Source organism: Carassius carassius, chromosome 31 (genome assembly GCF_963082965.1).
Source record: "Carassius carassius chromosome 31, fCarCar2.1, whole genome shotgun sequence".
Lineage (NCBI taxonomy): Eukaryota > Metazoa > Chordata > Actinopteri > Cypriniformes > Cyprinidae > Carassius > Carassius carassius.
In genome coordinates this window covers 30,589,712-30,611,528 of record NC_081785.1, presented here as the reverse complement: position 1 = coordinate 30,611,528, position 21,817 = coordinate 30,589,712, and the positions used below count along the sequence as shown (strand labels likewise).

Below are 21,817 nucleotides of genomic sequence, written 5' to 3'. Positions count from 1 at the left end.
TCTGTGGCTGGGGATGAGACATAGGCAGACATACCGCTGGTTCTTACTGGGACGGAGTCCTTCTGTCACGATCGGTGTTACGGAAAACACAGGAGAGAGAACCAATTGCGAGTACGTCTTTAATAAGGGGGTAATCCAAAGAGAATACACAGTCCAGGCATGAGTCGTAACCAAAAACATCCATCCAAACATAAACCAAACGAAGACAAGGCAAGGCAAGGCAAGGGCAAGAACTGACGGACATGAATTAATATACAACATTAAACAAGGACTCCGTAACACAGACTCAGACAGACCGGGTATAAATACACAGAAGGATAAAGGGGAAACAGGAGACAGGTGGGGAACAATCAATTAACTAAACAAGGAGGAAGGTGACCAAATAAGGGAACAGGAAGTGATAAGGTGACAGACACCGTGAGAAGGGAGGACATCTAGTGGAAACCCAGGGACACAACCCAGACACTGTGACAATATCAATAGCTTGATGCGAGCAAGATGTAAATGTGGGCCTTGCTAAACAGGGACTATTCAAAGAAAATATCAGTGCCTCCTTATACAGACAATCATTTTTATCAAGAATGTCTTTTAGTAGAGCAAATATATCATCTTCACTATGTCTTTTAGTTTTAATGTCTGGATAATACACTTTTGGATATTCGCTATCCAATTTGCCGTCCTTTTTAATAAAAATTATAAAAGCAAACTGATTTGATTGATCAAGTCTCAAATCAATCTTAAGGTTATTTAAAACCTTATAAAAAAAGTCATAATAATATTGATCTAGATAATGTTTTATGATAAACTCAGTTTCTTGAATTAGTTTAATTATATGTTTCGCGGTTACTACTTTATTTTTGTAATCTCCACATCTTCCCATCCAGCCCAAGCACAGATTACGAGGGTCGTCGTCCGGTGAGGTGCGCTGAGGTCCTCCATCACTAAAAAATACAAGACAAAAATAACCATAGGTGTTACTTTTTATTTAAAGTTACACCGAAACATACGGGAAATATATTAAAATACAAACCCAATTCCAAAAAAGTTGGGACACTGTAGAAATTGTGAGTAAAAAAGGAATGGAATGATTTACAAATGTCATTAACTTATATTTTATTCACAATAGAATATAGATAACATATCAAATGTTGAAAGTGAAACATTTTGAATTGTCATGCCAAATATTGGCTCATTTTGGATTTCATGAGAGCTACACATTCCAAAAAAGTTATTAGTAATTTATTAATTTTAATAAAAAAATTTCATGTTTATGTTTTCATGTCTTTTATTTTGTAGTTTAGTTATGGTTCCTGTCTAGTCACGTGATTCCCTTGATCCTCTTGTATTCCTGCCTGGTGTAATGTATGTGTCATGTTCTCATTGGTTGTCTTAGGGGCTTTAAGTCTGGTCACTTCATGCGTTTTTGTCTGATTGGATAGCTATCTGATCCTGGAAAGACCAGGTGTAAATGCCCTCCAAAGCGCTTTCGAGATGCATTTAAATCCGATCACTCAAACCACTTCACGAGGTGGTATGCGACGCATTACAGATGAAACTGGACAAGTGTAAATGCATCTGGTTGTTGAAACCACATATGTTAATTTTACTCCTCCCAAAATATTAAAGTAATAAACGTGTGAGAGTGTTTTATAAGCTATACGGCATGTTATAGTCAGATATGACAGCGCCAATGCAACAAGCATCACCGCGGATAGTTAGCTGAGTATCTATTCAGCAAGCCAACATGCAAACAGCCATGAATTAAACTGAAAGTAAGTCGCAGACGCTCAACACACAATAATCTTCATTTAAAGTAGTGAGGCTAACCTATCTTCCAGTGCTGATGCCGCGCGGTCTCTGATATTGAAATTAGCTGATAATGAATGAAATGCAGCGCCACTGACTATACTCTGCTAAATTTGCATACAGAGCACGAATTAAAGAACGGATTTATACCCATTTTGCAAAGACACATTTATGTGGCCAAGTGTAAATGGAAACGTTTTAACAATTCTGATAGATATCCGATCAGAGAAAATGCATGAAGTGACCAGGTGTAAACAGGCACCTAGTCATGTGTCCTGTCTCTCATTGGTTGGACTGTGTCATGTGACCCTGATTGTTTGGTGTATGCAGTATATAGCCCTCATGTAGCCTTTGTCTCTTGTTGTGTATTGATGTTGTAACCTGCTGTCAGTGAGTCAAGTCTGTTCAATTCAAGTCATTATGTTTGTATTGTGGATTACTTTTGGAATAACACTGCCCTTGGGTTCTTAAATTTGCCGTCCAGTGGACTCTGTTACAATAAATAACCGAATTTACGGTGTAGTTTTGACATAAAATATTTACTTTAACCCTTGTGCAACCTTATGTAGTGATGGCGAAGTGAAGTCTTCTGAACCATGGAAGCTTTCAAAACAATAGTATCCAGAAAAGGTGCATTACTTGAAGCTTTTCAACACATTTAATTCTGTGGCCATCTAGTGGTCATAAAAATGATTAACACCTTCTAAAGTGCTGTGTTCCATTATGCTGCGTTTCCACCGAAATTACCCGGAACAATTTTACCAGGAACTTTTTTCCCCAGGAACTATTTCCCCACCAGACCTGTTGCTTTCTGTGTTTCCACCGCGGTGTAAAGTACCAGGGAGATTAGGCAAATAGTCTGGTGACGTAAGTCAGCGCGCGTTTCTTAATACAAAATGCGCTGATTTTGGACTTGCATTCTCGGTAGTTCGGACTTTGCGCATTCGACCAGGAGTGTGATGTCCGCGACGACTCAAATCCAGTTATTCTGCAAACAGCAGCGTACTTGATAACTTCAGTCAGCTGACCATGGCTACTGCAATTTTCCCCTCTGTATAATACAATAAAACGAAATAGGATATCAAATACCACTGCCTCCTTTCGTTTTCATTTAAACATAATAACAGCTGCAGAAATGTACTTAGTTCAGGGATATGTGTATATATACAGCCATTACAATGAAACGAAATATTACATAAATTTGCCTCTTTTTATTTTCATTTTAACATATAGATAAATTGAATACAGACCAAAGATAACCTGTTAGATTTACCCAAAACGAATTATATTTTATGTTTAACCACTAAAGAGACATCAGAGCCAGCGGCACACATCAGAAGGTCTAGCCGATGTGAGGCTGCTTCTCGGTGGATAGATGATTACTGAGCTCCCGCTGATCACATTTTTAAATTTTTAAATAGGCGCTGTCTTTATAAATAAACCACAGATTTGAGGTTTAATCTACTACATCCTCGCCTGAAACACTTCTAAAAGTACATTTCATGACACAATAACAGTTATATTTTGAAAATTATCCGAATAAATGGTGGTTGAGATCACAATGCTGTGAGAACTCAACCAATCAGCATGTTTAGCGCCCAAGTCCCGCCCCCGAAAGTTCCGGAACTTTGAAAAAGTACCACCTCGCCAGCAGGGCCTTTCTGAGGGGCATTTATTCCCCCAGAACTTTATTTAGTTCCTGGTTCCTGCGGTGGAAACACACTGAGTACCAGGCCAAAGTCCCTAGTTCCTGGGTAAAGTTCCTGCGGTGGAAACGCAGCACTACATATAAATGATTCAGAAAAAATCATTAAGGAAATTGTAACGTCAAATCATTTACAATAAGATTTAATTCATGATTATTTCTAAACATCCACTCATCATCACTGTGTGTCACCTTGATAAATACAATAATCATACAATATTTCTAAAGCATACAGATGTACATATGATATGAATATGCCATTTATCTGCAGTCTATATTTCAAATTTCTTCTGATAATTACAGTATGCTGAAGTCACTGATCGTTTACATTTTCTGTGTTTCTGATCCAATAAAACTATGCATAAATTAAATCATTTCACATGCACTGCATTAATTTCCTCCTCAAACATCACATTCACAAAAAACTGAAGAATCACTGTTTAAAACATAATAAATACATCAAAAACATGATGAAGCAGCATCTAAAGCAGTGTACAGTATACAAAAATTTGTCATCTTAAATGTACTTACAGGTGAATCTGGCCAGTTCTCGGTAGATTAAGGTCAGAGTCTTCTGTTGAAGAACTCTATAATGGAAACAAGGAATCAGAACAATGAGACATTAGCAGAAACTCTGTGATCTAAACCAATGCAATCAGAGCAGAATATCTCACCATGGTTTTTTTTTTTTGTAGTTCCTGGGGCAGGAGCCACCAAGACACCACTTTCTCTTTGATAGAGAGGATCTGTATGCCGGTCTACAATTATATCTCTTAGATCTGGAGACCTGTCCATCAGATGAACTCCTGCCCCAGAACCTTTTTTGTAATTGAAATAAAGACTTCTTTTCTTAAAGAAGTAACTTTGAAGGATCATGTAAACTGAAAGCTGGTAAATGAATGCTCATTTATAGTCTGCTCAGACCAACCCTTTCGGTGATGACTATGTGAATCATGACACATAAAGCTGTGTATCCCAATTAACGTGTTCCTTCAGGTAATGAACAATGCTAAGAATGCCTGCCAAGAGCGATGATGATCAAATCACAATCCTGATCAGCATCTGCTTTACTCAAAGTCAGTAAACCTGTTCTTCTGAATGCAATGAATTTGCAATGCAAAAATATTCTAAACATATTTTATCACTCTTGGCTGTGTGAATGTTTTCTCTGTTTTATCATTTTACAAGTATTATAGAAATGTTGATTTTTAAAATGTTCTTTGAACATCCTGAAACAAGAAGTAACATTAAAAAAAAAAAAAAAACATTTGACGAAAACTGTACTCAATGCTTTCAGAAATAATGTTCCGTGAACAATTTTCAATGACTAACGTATTGAGAACATTAAAGGCCAGGTAAGTTTGAACAAACATTAATTTCACTGGAAAAACATTTCTTCAGAGAATCTCTCCAGAATGTCAGCTAAAGAATGTTCTCTGTTAGCTGATTCCAATCCAAACTAAAACCGTTCACACTATCCAATGCAGTCATTAATTTGTCATACATGCCAATAAATAAAGTTTTTCTGTGTTTTTGTGTATTGTGTTCTTGTGTTTCTCCAGAGGCCACAGATGTGCTTGAGTGTTTCTGTTTCCTATACAGTGAAACTTACACAAGACACACCTACACCAACTCCTTCACGTGGCCTGATGTTAGTCAAAGAACAATATTTTACTGAGGTCTACATTTATTGCAAAGGGACGGGCTAGCACTGCTTTTCGATGATAATCTGAATTGCTGCTAAAGTCATTTAAGGATTTGAAATGGACAAGCAGAAATCATTTTGTGTGTGTGTGTGTACGTTTTAAATGATGCACTTTCGCCGAGCCCCACCCCCCTTAGTTACTGTTGCTACTTCCGACAAACAAATGGTCAAACACGGCCAGCGCGACAGATTGCCATGACGGGAAGAGGTATACCCGTGCGTGTCAGTGACCTTTTTTGGAGTAATACCTCCACGATATCCCTCCAGATCGAGGCAAAAGGGGTTACAGTATGCCGTGGATGGAAAAAAACGAAATCTGAGAAACACCATGACCTGTACCTCAAATGCAACCAGCACAGCCTTGTGTACCAGTCATGCTCTTGCACTGCCGGCAGCGTTCTCTTTCAAATGTTATGGTCTATTATTGTCTATTGCGAGTAGCTATTTTTATTATTATCTTGGTGAGTAATAATAAAAAAAATGATAACTAAATACTAATTGAGTCTTAAATGCATAATGTAGACATATAGGCTAGCCTATATAGGCTAATGTTGGCATTATTCTTTTATTAAATTTCAGCTGCCATGGCGAAGCAAATAAGGCAGTCTTTATCTTAATTAATTTCGTTATTGCCAAATACCCATCTTAATTTAGAATTTATCTTAATTAAAATTTTTAAGAAAGACTCGTTTTTATTGGTGCGTTGGCCTATTTATAGGCTAAATGAGTCTATACCTAGGGCTATTTAGAGTTCTGAGATGTTACGATGTCACAGAGGACTTATTTTATTTCTTTGTTCAAACTTCCAAGTAGCTTATTACATTAGTCATGTATAAATTATGTTAAAACGTATAAAAGACTCATTCTTGGCAAAAGAGCTGTGTGCGTGCGTACATTTGAATAATGTCGGGCTGTAAATGGGTTCGGGCTTTTAAAAAGCTGTCAATCAAAATGTACTTATTGGCCCCGGGCCGAAATCTGTCGGGGCTCGGGTCCTGTCGGGCCTAACTTTTAAGGCCCGATTACAGCTCTATTGTAGTGTCCGATTTACAAACGCCCTGGGCGCACCGCTTCACCATCTTGCTTGGAGTCAACGTTTGTCGGAACTGCCTCACATAGTAATGGTTGCTATGATGTGTGATTGGACAATGGCTGTTTTTGGGAGGGGCCTGCGAAAGGCTAATCGTGAATGTGATTAGGCCACAACCTTTAAAGGTTAACCGGTGTGTGTGTTTGTGTGTGTGTGTGTCATATATATATATGGGTTTTAAACATTTAAAATATAGCATTTAAAAATTATATACACTTAACATTATAACATTTTTAAATTATTATTAATAATAATAATACCTATTTTATTTTTATTTTAAAAATGATATAAGAGAAACATAGTAAGAAGACAATTAAAGACTAAAGCAAGGAAATCCAAACTAATTCAATCAGAGCAGAATAACTCACCATCATTAGCCAGATCTGATCCTGGGGCAGGAGACACCCAAGTGAAAGTCTGAAGTTCGACAGTATCGAGGTCAGTCTGGACTTAGAACAGACTGTAGAAATCTTCTTGTTGATGTGTTGAGATGAGTTTTGTCTTCCAGTTGTCTGTAGAAATCTTCTGTTTGATGGTATTACGGTTTGTTTCGTCTTTAAATCGACTGTCGAGACTGTCAGATTCATTGTGGTGGTGCTCCTGCCCCAGAATGTGTTCATTTTTCGTGATTGCTCTTTTATAGTCTGATTAGGCCTGACCCTTCAAGGTGAGGAAGAAACCAGTTCAGTGGATGATGATGACACAAAAAATGCTGTTCATCTCGACTATCAAATATGTAGTCATGTGCCTTCAGGTACTGAATGATGCCAAGAACAGCTGCCAGTAGTGAGAAAGATCCAGTGTCATCATTTCACAACCCAGATCAGCACATACTCTGTCTTTATTCAATGTCCAGTTAACTTCCTTCATATCCAAAACTATATCAGTTCATAACATCCAGTGATTCCATTCATATGTCACCTTACACACCAATAAGTGAACTGTCCTTCTGTGTTTCTCTATTTGTTTTAACTGTAGTGGTTTTCTCATGTTTCTCCAGAGGCCTGATGATGATGAGGATAACACTGTCATAACCTGCTGACATAAGAGACTGGTTTAGGGATTAAAATATTTTTCATCATTTTAACCATGACCAATATAATTATCAGAGAGATTAACTTTAGATCTAGATGAAAGAGTGTTTCCTACTGTTCTGGACTGTGTTTCCCAAAAGCATCGTAAGCTTAAATACATCTGGACCCATCGCCACCAGTGGAAGATCATATAGGATGATCACGATTTCTAACGATAAATATATGACAGGTGTAGGGACAGATTTCTGTGTGTTTGGGGTTAGTGCAGGTTTGGATGATTTTATAGTCTTCCATAAAAGATTATGTCTTTGTGGGGTCCAATTTAAGCGTTAAACTTTTCTTATTTTACGATCTCTGTCCATTCTTTTGGTCCTTAAAAAGTAATAAAAACAAGCTCATATGCACATGATGGTTTTTATACTTTATGGAGACATCGTTAGGCCTATTCAACGTCGTTAGTCCTATTCTAGGGGGGCTGAAGCCACCCCAAAATGTTCCTAAGCCCCCCTAAATGATAATAAGAATAACAGTCAATAACAATTCGATTTATAAATAACCGAATCCATTTTGAAAACTCCTGCCAGGGAAGGCATTTTCAGAAATGCCGGTTGCAGTGTTGTCGTGTGGACAGTATAACCAGGGTTTTTGCCTTGCGACATCAGAGTGTGCGCCGTTATCCGCTGTGTTTGACGTCATATTGTGCGCCGTTGACTGCTTCTAAATGGCCAAGGTGACTTTACAATTTGGGTTATATCGCCGCCTGCTGGTGTGGCATGCTCTTGACAGCGCTTGATAGCATGTTTTTGCATTTTCATGTGGATGGAATTTTTTTTTAAACGCATGAGGAAAAACTTTGGTTATAAAAATACCTGTGTCCGTGTGGACTAGGCCTGAATCTTGCTGTTTTGTTGCCTGCAAACGTCAGCAATGGAGGAGAGACAGATTTCTGACAGATAGGCAACAGCTAGTGAGACTGGGGAAATTCATATCAAACAGTTGCTCCACCAACACTGGTGCCGCTCAGGGATGTGTTCTCTCCCCACTGCTCTTCTCCCACTACACCAACGACTGCACCTCTAAAGACCCCTCTGTCAAGCTCCTGAAGTTTGCAGACAACACTACAGTCATCGGCCTCATCCAGGACGGTGATCAGTCTGCTTACAGACAAGAGGTTGAGCAGCTGGCTGTCTGGTGCAGTCTTAACAACCTGGAGCTTAACACGCTCAAAACAGTGGAGATGATCGTGGACTTCAGGAGAAACCCCCCTGCTCTCCCCCCACTCACCATCATGAACAGCACTGTGACTGCAGTGGAGTCATTCAGATTCCTGGGAACCACTATCTGAACCACTTATGAAGTGGGACATTCACATTGACTCCATTGTGAAAAAGGCCCAGCAGAGGTTGTACTTCCTTCGACAGCTGAGAAGTTTAACCTGCCACAGGAGCTGCTGAAACAGTTCTAATCAGCCGTCATTGAGTCTGTACTGTGTACTTCAATTACTGTGTGGTTTGGTTCAGACATCAAAAGACTACAGAGAATGGTTCGGACTGCTGAAAGGATTATTGGTGCTCCCCTGCCCACTCTTCAAGAACTGTATACATCCAGAGAGAGGAAAAGGGCTCAGAAAATCACTCTGGATCCCTCACATCCAAGTTACCCCATCTTTGAACTTTTGCCATCTGTCCGGCGCTTCAGAGCCACAAATACCAGAACAGTCAGGCACAAGAACAGTTTCTTCCCCCAGGCAATCTACCTCACGAACAGTTAAATGTTCCCCACTTGTGCAATACAAATGTGCAATAGTCAAAGTCACCTTTATTTATATAGCGCTTTAAACAAAATACATTGCGTCAAAGCAACTGAACAACATTCATTAGGAAAACAGTGTGTCAATAATGAAAAATGACAGTTAAAGGCAGTTCATCATTGAATTCAGTTATGTCATCTCTGTTCAATTAAATAGTGTCTGTGCATTTATTTGCAATCAAGTCAACGATATCGCTGTAGATGAAGTGCCCCCAACTAAGCAAGCCAGAGGCGACAGCGGCAAGGAACCGAAACTCCATCGGTGACAGAATGGAGAAAAAAACCTTGGGAGAAACCAGGCTCAGTTGGGGGGCCAGTTCTCCTCTGACCAGACGAAACAAGTAGTTCAATTCCAGGCTGCAGCAAAGTCAGATTGTGCAGAAGAATCATCTGTTTCCTGTGGTCTTGTCCTGGTGCTCCTTTGAGACAAGGTCTTTACAGGGGATCTGTATCTGGGGCTCTAGTTGTCCTGGTCTCCGCTGTCTTTCAGGGATGTAGAGGTCCTTTCTAGGTGCTGATCCAGCATCTGGTCTGGATACGTACTGGATCCGGGTGACTGCAGTGACCCTCTGATCTGGACACAGACTGGATCTGGTGGCTACGGTGACCTCGGAATAAGAGAGAAACAGACAAATATTAGCATAGATGCCATTCTTCTAATGATGTAGCAAGTACATAGGGTGTTATGGGAAGTGTTTCCGGTTCCAGTTTACCTAATTAATGCAGCCTAAAAATCCTTTAACGGATTTGGATAATAAAAGCATATTAGTATCTTATGTGTAAGCCAGGTTAAAGAGATGGGTCTTTAATCTAGATTTAAACTGCAAGAGTGTGTCTGCCTCCCGAACAATGTTAGGTAGGTTATTCCAGAGTTTAGGCGCCAAATAGGAAAAGGATCTGCCGCCTGCAGTTGATTTTGATATTCTAGGTATTATCAAATTGCCTGAGTTTTGAGAACGTAGCGGACGTAGAGGATTATAATGTAAAAGGAGCTCATTCAAATACTGAGGTGCTAAACCATTCAGGGCTTTATAGGTAATAAGCAATATTTTAAAATCTATACGATGCTTGATAGGGAGCCAGTGCAGTGTTGACAGGACCGGGCTAATATGGTCATACTTCCTGGTTCTAGTAAGAACTCTTGCTGCTGCATTTTGGACTAGCTGTAGTTTGTTTACTAAGCGTGCAGAACAACCACCCAATAAAGCATTACAATAATCTAACCTTGAGGTCATAAAAGCATGGATTAACATTTCTGCGTTTGACATTGAGAGCATAGGCCGTAATTTAGATATATTTTTGAGATGGAAAAATGCAGTTTTACAAAAGCTAGAAACGTGGCTTTCTAAGGAAAGACTGCGATCAAATAGCACACCTAGGTTCCTAACTGATGACGAAGAATTGACAGAGCAACCATCAAGTCTTAGACAGTGTTCTAGGTTATTACAAGCGGAGTTTTTAGGTCCTATAATTAACACCTCTGTTTTTTCAGAATTTAGCAGTAAGAAATTACTTGTCATCCAGTGTTTTATATCGACTATGCAATCCATTAGTTTTTCAAATATCATCAGCATACTAATGATACTAATATCATCAAATTAGTATCATCAGCATAACAATGAAAGCTAACACCATGTTCCCTGATGATATCTCCCAAGGGTAACATATAAAGCGTAAAGAGTAGCGGCCCTAGTACTGAGCCTTGAGGTACTCCATACTGCACTTGTGATCGATAGGATACATCTTCATTCACTGCTACGAACTGATGGCGGTCATATAAGTACGATTTAACCATGCTAATGCACTTCCATTAATGCCAACAAAGTGTTCAAGTCTATGCAAAAGAATGTTGTGGTCAATTGTGTCAAACGCAGCACTAAGATCCAATAAAACTAATAGAGAGATACACCCACGATCAGATGATAAGAGCTGATCATTTGTAACTATAAGGAGAGCAGTCTCAGTACTATGATACGGTCTAAATCCTGACTGGAAATCCTCACATATACTATTTCTCTCTAAGAAGGAATATAATTGTGAGGATACCACCTTTTCTAGTATCTTCGACAGAAAAGGGAGATTCGAGATTGGTCTATGATTAATAACTAGTTCTTTGGGGTCAAGCTGTGGTTTTTTGATGAGAGGCTTAATAACAGCCAATTTGAAGGTTTTGGGGACATATCCTAATGACAATGAGGAATTAATAATAGTCAGAAGAGGATCTATGACTTCTGGAAGCACCTCTTTTAGGAGCTTAGATGGTATAAGGTCTAACATACATGTTGTTGGTTTAGATGATTTAACAAGTTTATACAATTCTTCCTCTCCTATAGTAGAGAATGAGTGGAACTGTTCCTCAGGGGGTCTATAGTGCACTGTCTGATGTGATACTGTAGCTGACGGCTGAATGGTTGCAATTTTATCTCTAATAGTATCGATTTTAGAAGTAAAGTAGTTCATAAAGTCATTACTGCTGTGATGTTGGGAAATGTCAACACTTGTTGAGGCTTTATTTTTCGTTAATTTAGCCACTGTATTGAATAAATACCTGGGGTTATGTTTGTTTTCTTCTAAAAGAGAAGAAAAGTAATCGGATCTAGCAGTTTTTAAAGCTTTTCTGTAGGATATGTTACTCTCCCGCCAAGCAATACGAAATACTTCTAGTTTTGTTTTCCTCCAGCTGCGCTCCATTTTTCGGGGCTGCTCTCTTTAGGGTGCGAGTATGCTCATTATACCATGGTGTCAAACTGTTTTCCTTAACCTTCCTTAAGCGTAAAGGAGCAACTGTATTTAAAGTGCTAGAAAAGAGAGAGTCCATAGTTTCTGTTACATCATCAAGTTCTGAGGTTTTGGATATGCTAAGGAATTTGGATACATCAGGAAGATAACTTAAAAAGCAGTCTTTTGTGTTAGAAGTGATGGTTCTTCCATACTTGTAACAAAAAGTAGGATTTACAATTTTGGCTATATGAAGTTTGCACAGAACTAAATAATGATCTGAGATATCATCACTTGGCTGAATAATTTCAACACCATCAACATCAATTCCATGTGACAGTATTAAATCTAGAGTATGATTTCGACAATGAGTAGGTCCTGAAACGTGTTGTCTAACACCAATAGAGTTCAGAATGTCTATAAATGCTGATCCCAATGCATCGTTTTCATTATAAACATGGATATTAAAATCACCAACTATTAAGACTTTATCTGCAGCCAGAACTAACTCGGATGTAAAATCACCAAACTCTTTAATAAAGTCTGTATGGTGCCCTGGTGGCCTGTATACAGTAGCCAGTACAAACATAACAGGGGATTTATCATTAACATTTGTTTCTCTGGATAATGTTATATGAAGCACCATTACTTCAAACGAGTTATACTTGAAGCCTGCTCTCTGAGAGATCCTGAAATCGTTGTTATAAATTGAAGCAACACCTCCACCTTTGCCTTTTAGACGTGGCTCATGTTTATAACAGTAATCTTGGGGGGTGGACTCATTTAAAATAATGTAATCATCAGGTTTTAGCCAGGTTTCTGTCAAACAGAGTACATCTAGATTATGATCAGTGGTCAAATTATTTACAAAAAGTGTTTTCGTAGAAAGGGATCTGATATTCAATAAGCCAAGCTTTATCATTTGTTTATCCATATTGCTTCTGTTTTTTATTTGTTGAACCTCAATTAAATTGTTAATCTTAACTTGGTTTGGACGTTTTTTGTTTTTTCTAGTTCGGGGAACAGACACAGTCTCTATAGTGTGATATCTAGGTGAAAGAGTCTCTATGTGCTGAGAATTAACTGACCTCTGTGACGGGAGGCAGCTAGCAGACGGTCGGTTTAGCCAGTCTGTCTGCTTCCTGACCTGGGCCCCAGTTAGTCAAGTATAAACACTAAGACTATTTGCCATATTTCTAGAGAGAAGAGTGGCGCCACCCCAGGAGGGATGAAGACCATCTCTTTTAAACAGGTCAGGTCTGCCCCAAAAGCTCGTCCAATTGTCTATGAAACCTATGTTATTCTGTGGGCACCACTTAGACATCCAGCCATTGAGTGATGACAATCTGCTATGCATCTCATCACCACGGTAAGCAGGGAGGGGACCAGAGCATATTACAGTGTCTGACATCGTGCTTGCAAGTTCACACACCTCTTTAATGTTATTTTTAGTGATCTCCGACTGGCGAAGTCGAACATCATTAGCGCCGGCATGAATAACAATCTTACTGTATTTACGTTTAGCATTAGCCAGCACTTTTAAATTTGCCAAGATGTCAGGCGCTCTGGCTCCCGGTAAACATTTGACTATGGTGGCTGGTGTCTCTATATTCACGTTCCGTACAATAGAATCACCAATAACTAGAGCACTTTCATCAGGTTTCTCAGTGGGTGCATCACTGAGTGGGGAGAACCTGTTTAATGTTTTGATCGGAACAGAAGAGCGGTGTTTTGACCCACGACTACGCTGCCTCACCGTCACCCAGTTGCCCTGCGTCAGGGGCTCTGTTTCCGGAACCGAACAATGTACAGGAATCCCTGAGCTAGACGCATCCAAAGCCGTATCTAGAGCCCTAACATTTTTACTGTCCTCAATTAAAGTTTGGATGCGTGTCTCTAATCCTGAAATCTTCTCTGTCAGCCTAACTATTTCCCTGCATTTATCACATGTGAATCCCTCATCAGCGACAGAGATAGATAAACTGTACATGTGGCAAGAGGTGCAAGAAACAATGATAGGAGAAGCCATTACTCACCGTGCTTGATGAAACTTCTTACTGCGGTTGTTTGATGAACTGGAGCGAGGGAGAGGAGAAAAGAAAACAGCGATAGGTTCGAATGAAAACGCTAAAGACAAGCTAACGAGTGCTAACGCTTTGCAGGTGTACTGCACTCACGGAAATAAAATAAAAGTGAACGATCGAAGTTGATCTGATAAGATTGATCGATAATATCAGAAATATGGTGTGAATTAAGTTATATTTTACCACTTTTAAAAAACAGAGAGTGATAGTAAGATCCTTATATTTATTTGTTACCCCTGCATCCTAGTACATCCCTGCATCTTACTCAATCCTATTCCATTATCATTTATAGCACAATTGTTTATACACTTATTTATTTGCCTTTTTGTGTTTGTGTGTGTGTGTGTGTGTTGTCGTCTCTGTTTACTGGAAGCTTATGTCACTAAAACAAATTCCTTGTATGCGCAGGCATTTCTGATTCTGATTCTGATTCTGAAATAGGCAACGAAGTCGAAGAAGGCAGGGTTTACTGCAAACTGAGGTATGATGTAAGGTGCTAAACATGATGAGTCAATTCAGCAATGTTTGCCAACTGTTTACAATTTTTAAAAAATGTGAATCTAAAAGAGGTGATGTATCCTGGGGATACAAACATTTGAGAAGCTGTGGGGAGAAGTAGTGAAAGTGTAGGTCTCATTTCTTGGTTTCCTGTTTCTACATTCTTTGTTTAGCTCACAGGCAGCATCTAAAACTGTATATCTGGCTGTAGTGGGAAATCTACTCATCCTCCGATAAAAGTTGATCTACTTCACATATTTACACATGCTGCAGGGGACTTACCTGTTTAAAAGTCTGTTGTTCAGCATTAGCTTTTTAGGTTTACTTGAACTTTTATTAATTAAATGCTTGCATATTTTGTAATCCGTCTCTAAATCTTTGTATCTCGGGGTATACGTCACCCTTTATTTTATTATTCCTTTATTTAACCAGGAAATCACATTGAGATATTGCTATCTCTTCTTCCAGTAAGACCTGGTCATGACATCGGCACATAAAGTTTCATACTAAAAGAATCACAGAGACAGTACCACAAACAACACAATCACAATTAATTAATAAAATCAGATCAAGAAAAGCAATTACATGATTCCTTTAAAACGTTATACAAAAGACCTTTAAAATTTCTTGTTTTAATGGCTGATTATTTGTTCTTTCTCAGAATTGACTCTTTTCATCAGGCCTTCACTTACACCTGTCAGGACCTGTTTCAGTCATATACATCACGTTAGTCCAGATTATCCATTTGAAAAGGGTCTCTAGTTTCAGGTAAGAGAGTTAAAGTTAACTCTCTTCTCCATTAGAGACTCCCTCTCATGAAGCCAAAAACATCAAGCAGGAGACAAAGTGAAAGCAAGCTGATTTATTAAACAAATGCAGCTGTGTTTAACAGGTGTTAAGACAGAGAATCAGCAGCCTGACAGTGTCTCGAGTCTCATCATCTCTTTATGGAGATGATTACAGAGAAATACTCAAATTAATCATTTTACATCAAATGAGAAGAGGACAGAAACAGACTAAAACTGACAGATCATGGAGTCTAAGCTAAATGATCCAGAAAAACAAGATAGACTTGCAGAAACAAACATAAAGCATCTGGAGTTCTTTCTAAAAAGTTAAATCGACTCTTTCCAGATGAAAACGGTTTGTGATGGCTTTTATGTCTTTATAAGCGAATGCAACAGCAAAGGTGTTAATATAATCACTGAGCTCCTGATATATAAACTCCTCATATTCTGCATAAACTAAACGACACCACTTATAATAAAAAATGTCATATATTTTTTTAGTAATGTCTTCACTAATATTCAAGTTGTTTAGCTGTTTTTTTATTTCATCTGCCTGTCCTTCTCCATAGTTCTTGAATTCATGGTATGTCATTGGTTTACCTGGAAATTTAACTGAAATGACTTTTAAAATGTAGCTCACATCTATCCACGTCATTAAGTTAGATTTAAGCATTTCTTCTTTAAGAAAGTTTTTGATGCTTTTATTTGTGCTTATTCTCTGGTTTTCCTGGAAACTCTTCACTGGAAATTTGGATCTACAGAGTTTTTCATTCAACATTTCTTTTAACTCCAATACTTTTGTTTCAATCAAAGGATCTTTACAACTCACACCCTTCGGATCTTTTACTATATTCCCTGACGCACCATAAATGTCCTGAAAGGTGATGTAAAGATCTATGTTATATTTATTAATCATTTCTTCAGAGAAATTAGCTAACTTGATCATACAAGGATCACAATGACCTTTTATAAATAAACAGGGGCTTAATTTTGTAAACATGTGTATAGCTTTTATCATACTCTTATTCTTCTTAATATACTGATCTAGAGGTTGTATGCATTGATGTTCAGTATGATGCGTCTCAGAATGTTTTCCATTCAGATAAATGTTTTTTGGCTTAAAGGGTCCGATTAATATAGGATCTCCTTTTATAAGTTCAATCACTGTAAATGCGAACTGATTGTGTAAATCAACCTTTTCATAGATTTTAAAGTGCCTTATAAAATATGACATTTTAGCAGACACAGTTTGATTGACAGGAAAAAATATATGTTTTTTTTCTAAAATATTCAAATGAGGAGGAAAATTCGAATAAATCAGATTAACTACTTTTTCAACATATGTCATCCTGTCTTTCAAATTAATAATGCTGATGATGGCATTTTTATCTCTGTATATCCACCGATCTTCATCTTCATCCTGCGAAACCTCCATCGGTCTGATAAAACATCGAGAGGGAAACCAGATGAATAACTAGTGACTGTAGATTATATTATTCATTTCACACAATTAATAACAGTGTAGTCCTGGCTCTAGCATTTATGTGTTTCACCTTTTATAATCTACTGTTCTGCTGATCACTTTATTTCTTTAATTACGTTTAGTGTTCCAATCACCAGGCTGCAATCTTCATTTATTTGTTAAACAGATTGCGTAAAATGCTCTTATTGACAAAGTCACAAATATACCTTTCACAAAAGACAAAACTCGATATTTTAAGAAATAATTTTTTTTTTTTTTAGAAACATGGAAAGACGTCTGCATCTGAAGCAGTGCATGCGATCAGAATCTGTTTATTGTGTACATAAATTATTTCTTACCGTCTGAAATCTCGCTGTCTTTTGACCTCAGCTTGCTTTCTTCTGTTCTATAATGAAAAAGGAGAATCAAAACCAATTGTTAGTATATTTTTTAACCTTAATGTAAACCTTAGATAGAGCAGAAATACAGTACTGTATTTAAGTATTTTAAATGTTAAATATTTCTAATATTTCTAAATATTTCTAAAATATTTCACATGCACTACATTTTTGGTTTGTTTGGTTGTGATTAGGCCACACCCTTTAAAGTTTAACCAGTGTGTGTGTGTGTGTGTGTGTATATGGGTTTTAAACATTTAAAATATAGCATTTAAAAATCATATACACTTCACATTATAACATTTTTTAATTGAATTTAAAAATGATATAAGAGAAACATAGTAAGAAGACATTTAAAGACCAAAGCAAGGAAATCCAAACTAATTCAATCAGAGCAGAATAACTCACCATCATTAGCCAGATCTGATCCTGGGGCAGGAGACACCCAAGTGAAAGTCTGAAGTTCGACAGTATCGAGGTCAGTCTGGACTTAGAACAGACTGTAGAAATCTTCTTGTTGATGTGTTGAGATGAGTTTTGTCTTCCAGTTGTCTGTAGAAATCTTCTGTTTGATGCTATTACGGTTTGTTTCGTCTTTAAATCGACTGTCGAGACTGTCAGATTAATTGTGGTAGTGCTCCTGCCCCAGAATGTGTTCATTTTTCGTGATTGCTCTTTTATAGTCTGATTAGGCCTGACCCTTCAAGGTGAGGAATTTCTGAAACCAGTTCAGTGGATGATGATGACACAAAAAATGCTGTTCATCTCGACTATCAAATATGTAGTCATGTGCCTTCAGGTACTGAATGATGCCAAGAACAGCTGCCCGTCCAGTTAACTTGCTTCATATCCAAAGCTAAAGCTCATGTTTTCTCATGTTTCTCCAGAGGCCTCAAGAGAAGCTGAGAGTTTCTGTTTTCTATAAAGTGAAACTTACACACAACACACCTGTTACTCTGAACATCTTTCACTGATGATGATGTAAAGAATCTGTGCTGATCATCAGGTTTGATCTGTTATAAAGAAATCATGAACTCATTCATGTGATGCTGATATCAGTCGATGAAAACATAGTTTTCTCTAATATGTTTTATAATAAATCTGCCAATGGGGATACAAAATATTATCTTCATTCAATTTCAAGGGAAACAAGATCACTTTTCTGACCCCAGTGGCCTTTTTTCTTGCTTTACACATCAAATAATTTTGGTATTTTTTCTCAGAACATGATTTAATGTTAATCTACATGAGCAAACCTGCAGCAGTTGTGTTGTACTGTATGTGTTGCTCAAGACTCTGCTTGAATAATGTGTTTCTGTTTCCTATAAAATGAAATTCTTGCGTGCCACTCCTGTTCCTCTAAACATGTTCGTCTTATGATGATGGAGAGAATCTGTGGCATTTTTTGCTATTTTAACCAATCAAAAGACAGACTGCTGTGAGCATGTTTTTATAGGGACTTCAGAGTTACAGTGACTCTCTCGAGAGAGAAAGTGCAAAATACTTTGAGATAAACTACTAGACCAAAGAATCAAACCCCGTCACCACTCGTGTGTTTGTGTTTTGATGAAACCTGATTCTTTCCATCATCATCATCATCATCATCATATGTGAAATATGTTTAGGAGAATCAGGGTGTTGCTTTACATGAAACAGAAACACATCAACCTGTGACCGCTTGACAAACACACATTCCTCTCCAACTCTGAACATATCTGACTGATGAAGATGATGATGAGGATAACACTATCATAACCTGCTGACATAAGAGACTGGTTTAGGGATTAAAGTCTTTTTCATCATTTTAACCATGACCAATATAATCGTCAGAGAAATTAACTTAAAATCTAGATGAAAGAGTCTTTCCTGCCGCTCTGGACTGTGTTTCCCAAAAGCATCGTAAGCTTAAATACATCTGGACCCATCGCCACCAGTGGATGATCATATAGGATGATCACGATTTCTAACGATAAATATATGACAGGTGTAGGGACAGATTTCTGTGTGTTTGGGGTTAGTGCAGGTTTGGATGATTTTATAGTCTTCCATAAAAGATCATGTCTTTGTGGGGTCCAATATAAGCTATAAACTTTTCTTATTTTACAATCTCTGTCCATTCTTTTGGTCTTCAAAAAGTAATAAAAACAAGCTCATATGCACATGATGGTTTTTATATTTTATGGAGACATTTCATGAGACAACTTTCTTTTGGTGCACTAATGGAAAACGTCTCAGGTTACGAATGTAACCATGGTTCCCTGAGAGGGAACGAGACACTGCGTCCTCTGAGGGGATACTATGGGGAACACCTCGTCGTGACCCGTGTCTGAAGCATACTTTGAAAAACGCCAACATGTTGGCCGGCGACAGCCTTTGACGTCACTACCAGCGCGACTATAAATATGCGCCCGTAGGACCCGTCCCTATCTTCTTCGTGAAGCTTGCGTCCGAAGCATGGCAGGGAGCTAGAGGACGCAGTGTCTCGTTCCCTCTCAGGGAACCATGGTTACATTCGTAACCTGAGACGTTCCCTTTCAAGGGAACTTTGAACTGCATCCTCTGAGGGGACACTATAGGGGAACAGTATACCCACGCCGCCATGCTGAGGGGAGTGCAGACCAGAATCATGGCAAACACTAAGTACCAACTCTACTGCTTTTCTCTTCACCGGGAGTCGCCCCTGGGACGGTCTGACGGCTGCCTTATGACATTATCCCTTACGGCCAAAGGCCTAAGCTACATACCCAGCTTATCCTGTAGGGCCCTGGCCCGGGGTAGAGCTAAAGGCTTGGAATCACAGAGATTTCTTTAAAGGGATACGGCTAAGAGCCTGGCCCTTTCCTCTACCAAGTCTTTGCCTGTCACACAGGGGCTACTGCTAGCTTTTGCAAAACCTGCCGAAAGGGCTGTCCCCACAGCACTCTAGTAGCGGCGCCCTGTTCTAGATAGGTATCCGAGGATACCTAGGTGGAGTGGTGCCCAAGATGAACGGGGCTTAAACCAACTCAAGAAAGGGCACAAAGCAGCAGCGCGAAGCCCTTACCATCTAGGGATTTTAGAAAGAACGCAGAGACTAGCGTGCGAACTTACCACAATGTGGATTTCAGAAAGTGCACAAAGACTCCCGTGCACACTTACCATAACATGGATTTACAAATACTGTTCTAAGGAGGGGTTCTCGTGGAACTCTGTCAGAGCAGCTCGTAGAAGAATGGCCCGAGAGCAGAGCAATTGGAGGCCTCAGCCCCTGCCTCAGCAGGATGCCTGCTCTCACAGAACGTCTCAAACAGTATGTGGTACTGGAGCGCTCTGAAGAACTGGGAATCAGTCTCCCAAGAGAGGAAGACTCCGAGCTCCGAGCAGCATGCTCATAGATGACCCTTTCAGAAAAGGGGAGCGCTGCTGAACTACCCGAGAATTGCCCACACAGCCCCCCCAAGTTGAGGGGGCTTGGGGTGTACAATAAGTACACACCGGTTGGATGAAGCCCAAGGAACACCGGGGTGAAACATCCCAAGAAAGGGAACGAAGCGGAGCGCGTAACCCTTACCATACAGGATTTTAGAAAGTGCGCAGAGTCTTGCATGCACACTTACCACTTTACGTGGATTTCAGAAAGTGCGCAGAGACTTGCGTGCACACTTACCACTTTACGTGAATTTCAGACAGTGCGCAAAGCGTTAACGTGCACACTGACCACCATGTGGATTTGAGAAAGTACACAGGCAAGCGTGTGTACTGAAAGGTTACCTGACAACCACAATATGTGGGAGCTCACATTCAGAGAGGCCTGTGAAGCCTGCTACCTGATAACCACAATATGTGGGAGTTCACCTACAGAGAGGCCTAGAGAGGCCTACTATCTGTTACCAGATAACCACTTCAGTGGAAACTGAAAGCAATATGGAACTCGACTCCAGGGAGGCCTGGTGAGGCCTACTACCTGACAACCACAAATCGCGGGAGCTCGTTTTTTAGGAAGCGCACAGTATGTGGGAGCTAAATCTCCAGGGAGGCCTGGTGAGGCCTACTACCTGGCAACCACAGTATGTGGGAGCTCGTCTTCAGAGAGACCTGATGAAGCCTACTATCTTAAAACCACAATGTGCTATTTAGTGGAACGCACAATATGTGGGAGCTAAATCTCCAGGGAGGCCTGGTGAGGCCTACTACCTGGCAACCACAGTATGTGGGAGCTCGTATTCAGAGAGACCTGATGAAGCCTACTATCTGAAAACCACAATGTGCTATTCCGTAGAAACGCATAGTATGTGGGAGCTAAATCTCCAGGGAGGCCTGGTGAGGCCTACTACCTGGCAACCACAGTATGTGGGAGCTCGTCTTCAGAGAGACCAGGGGCCTCATTTATAAAGCGTGCGTACGCACAAAACGGGGCTGGAAACGTACGTACGCCAGTTCCCACGCAAAGGTTGTGATCTATAAAAAACAAACTTGACGGGAGAATGTGCGCACCTTTAAGCAAACTTTGAGCCGTGCGTACGCACATTCTGGAGACAAAGGGAATTGGCGACACCGATGGTGAGGTCGTGAACTGAAGTTAGATTGTAGAAAATAAATGTGAGAAGAACGATTATAAGAATGAATGACATTTAATTTTCACTCCATTTCATACGTTATATCCACATTATCATGAAGATTAAATCCAACAGTGTTATTTGTGCCGATTGTTTTAGGCTATATACATCTAGTAAAATCCAAA

At 39.3% G+C, this 21,817-nt stretch overlaps 1 protein-coding gene and 2 long non-coding RNA genes across 3 annotated transcripts in view; 1 reads left to right on the top strand and 2 right to left on the bottom strand.

Moving 5' to 3' along the window:
• The window catches only part of LOC132111963 (putative E3 ubiquitin-protein ligase UBR7), a 361,771-nt gene that overhangs the window by 238,718 nt on the left and 101,236 nt on the right, over positions 1-21,817 (top strand). The gene's annotated exons all lie outside the window — the stretch shown is intronic.
• On the bottom strand, positions 529-4,375 carry LOC132112161 (uncharacterized). Its single transcript, XR_009424905.1, has 3 exons — positions 4,186-4,375; positions 4,043-4,098; positions 529-941 (listed from the first exon to the last, which is right to left on the bottom strand). It is a non-coding gene; the product is annotated as an uncharacterized LOC132112161 (long non-coding RNA).
• LOC132112160 (uncharacterized) lies at positions 16,138-17,630 on the bottom strand. Its single transcript, XR_009424904.1, has 3 exons — positions 17,506-17,630; positions 17,059-17,105; positions 16,138-16,676 (listed from the first exon to the last, which is right to left on the bottom strand). It is a non-coding gene; the product is annotated as an uncharacterized LOC132112160 (long non-coding RNA).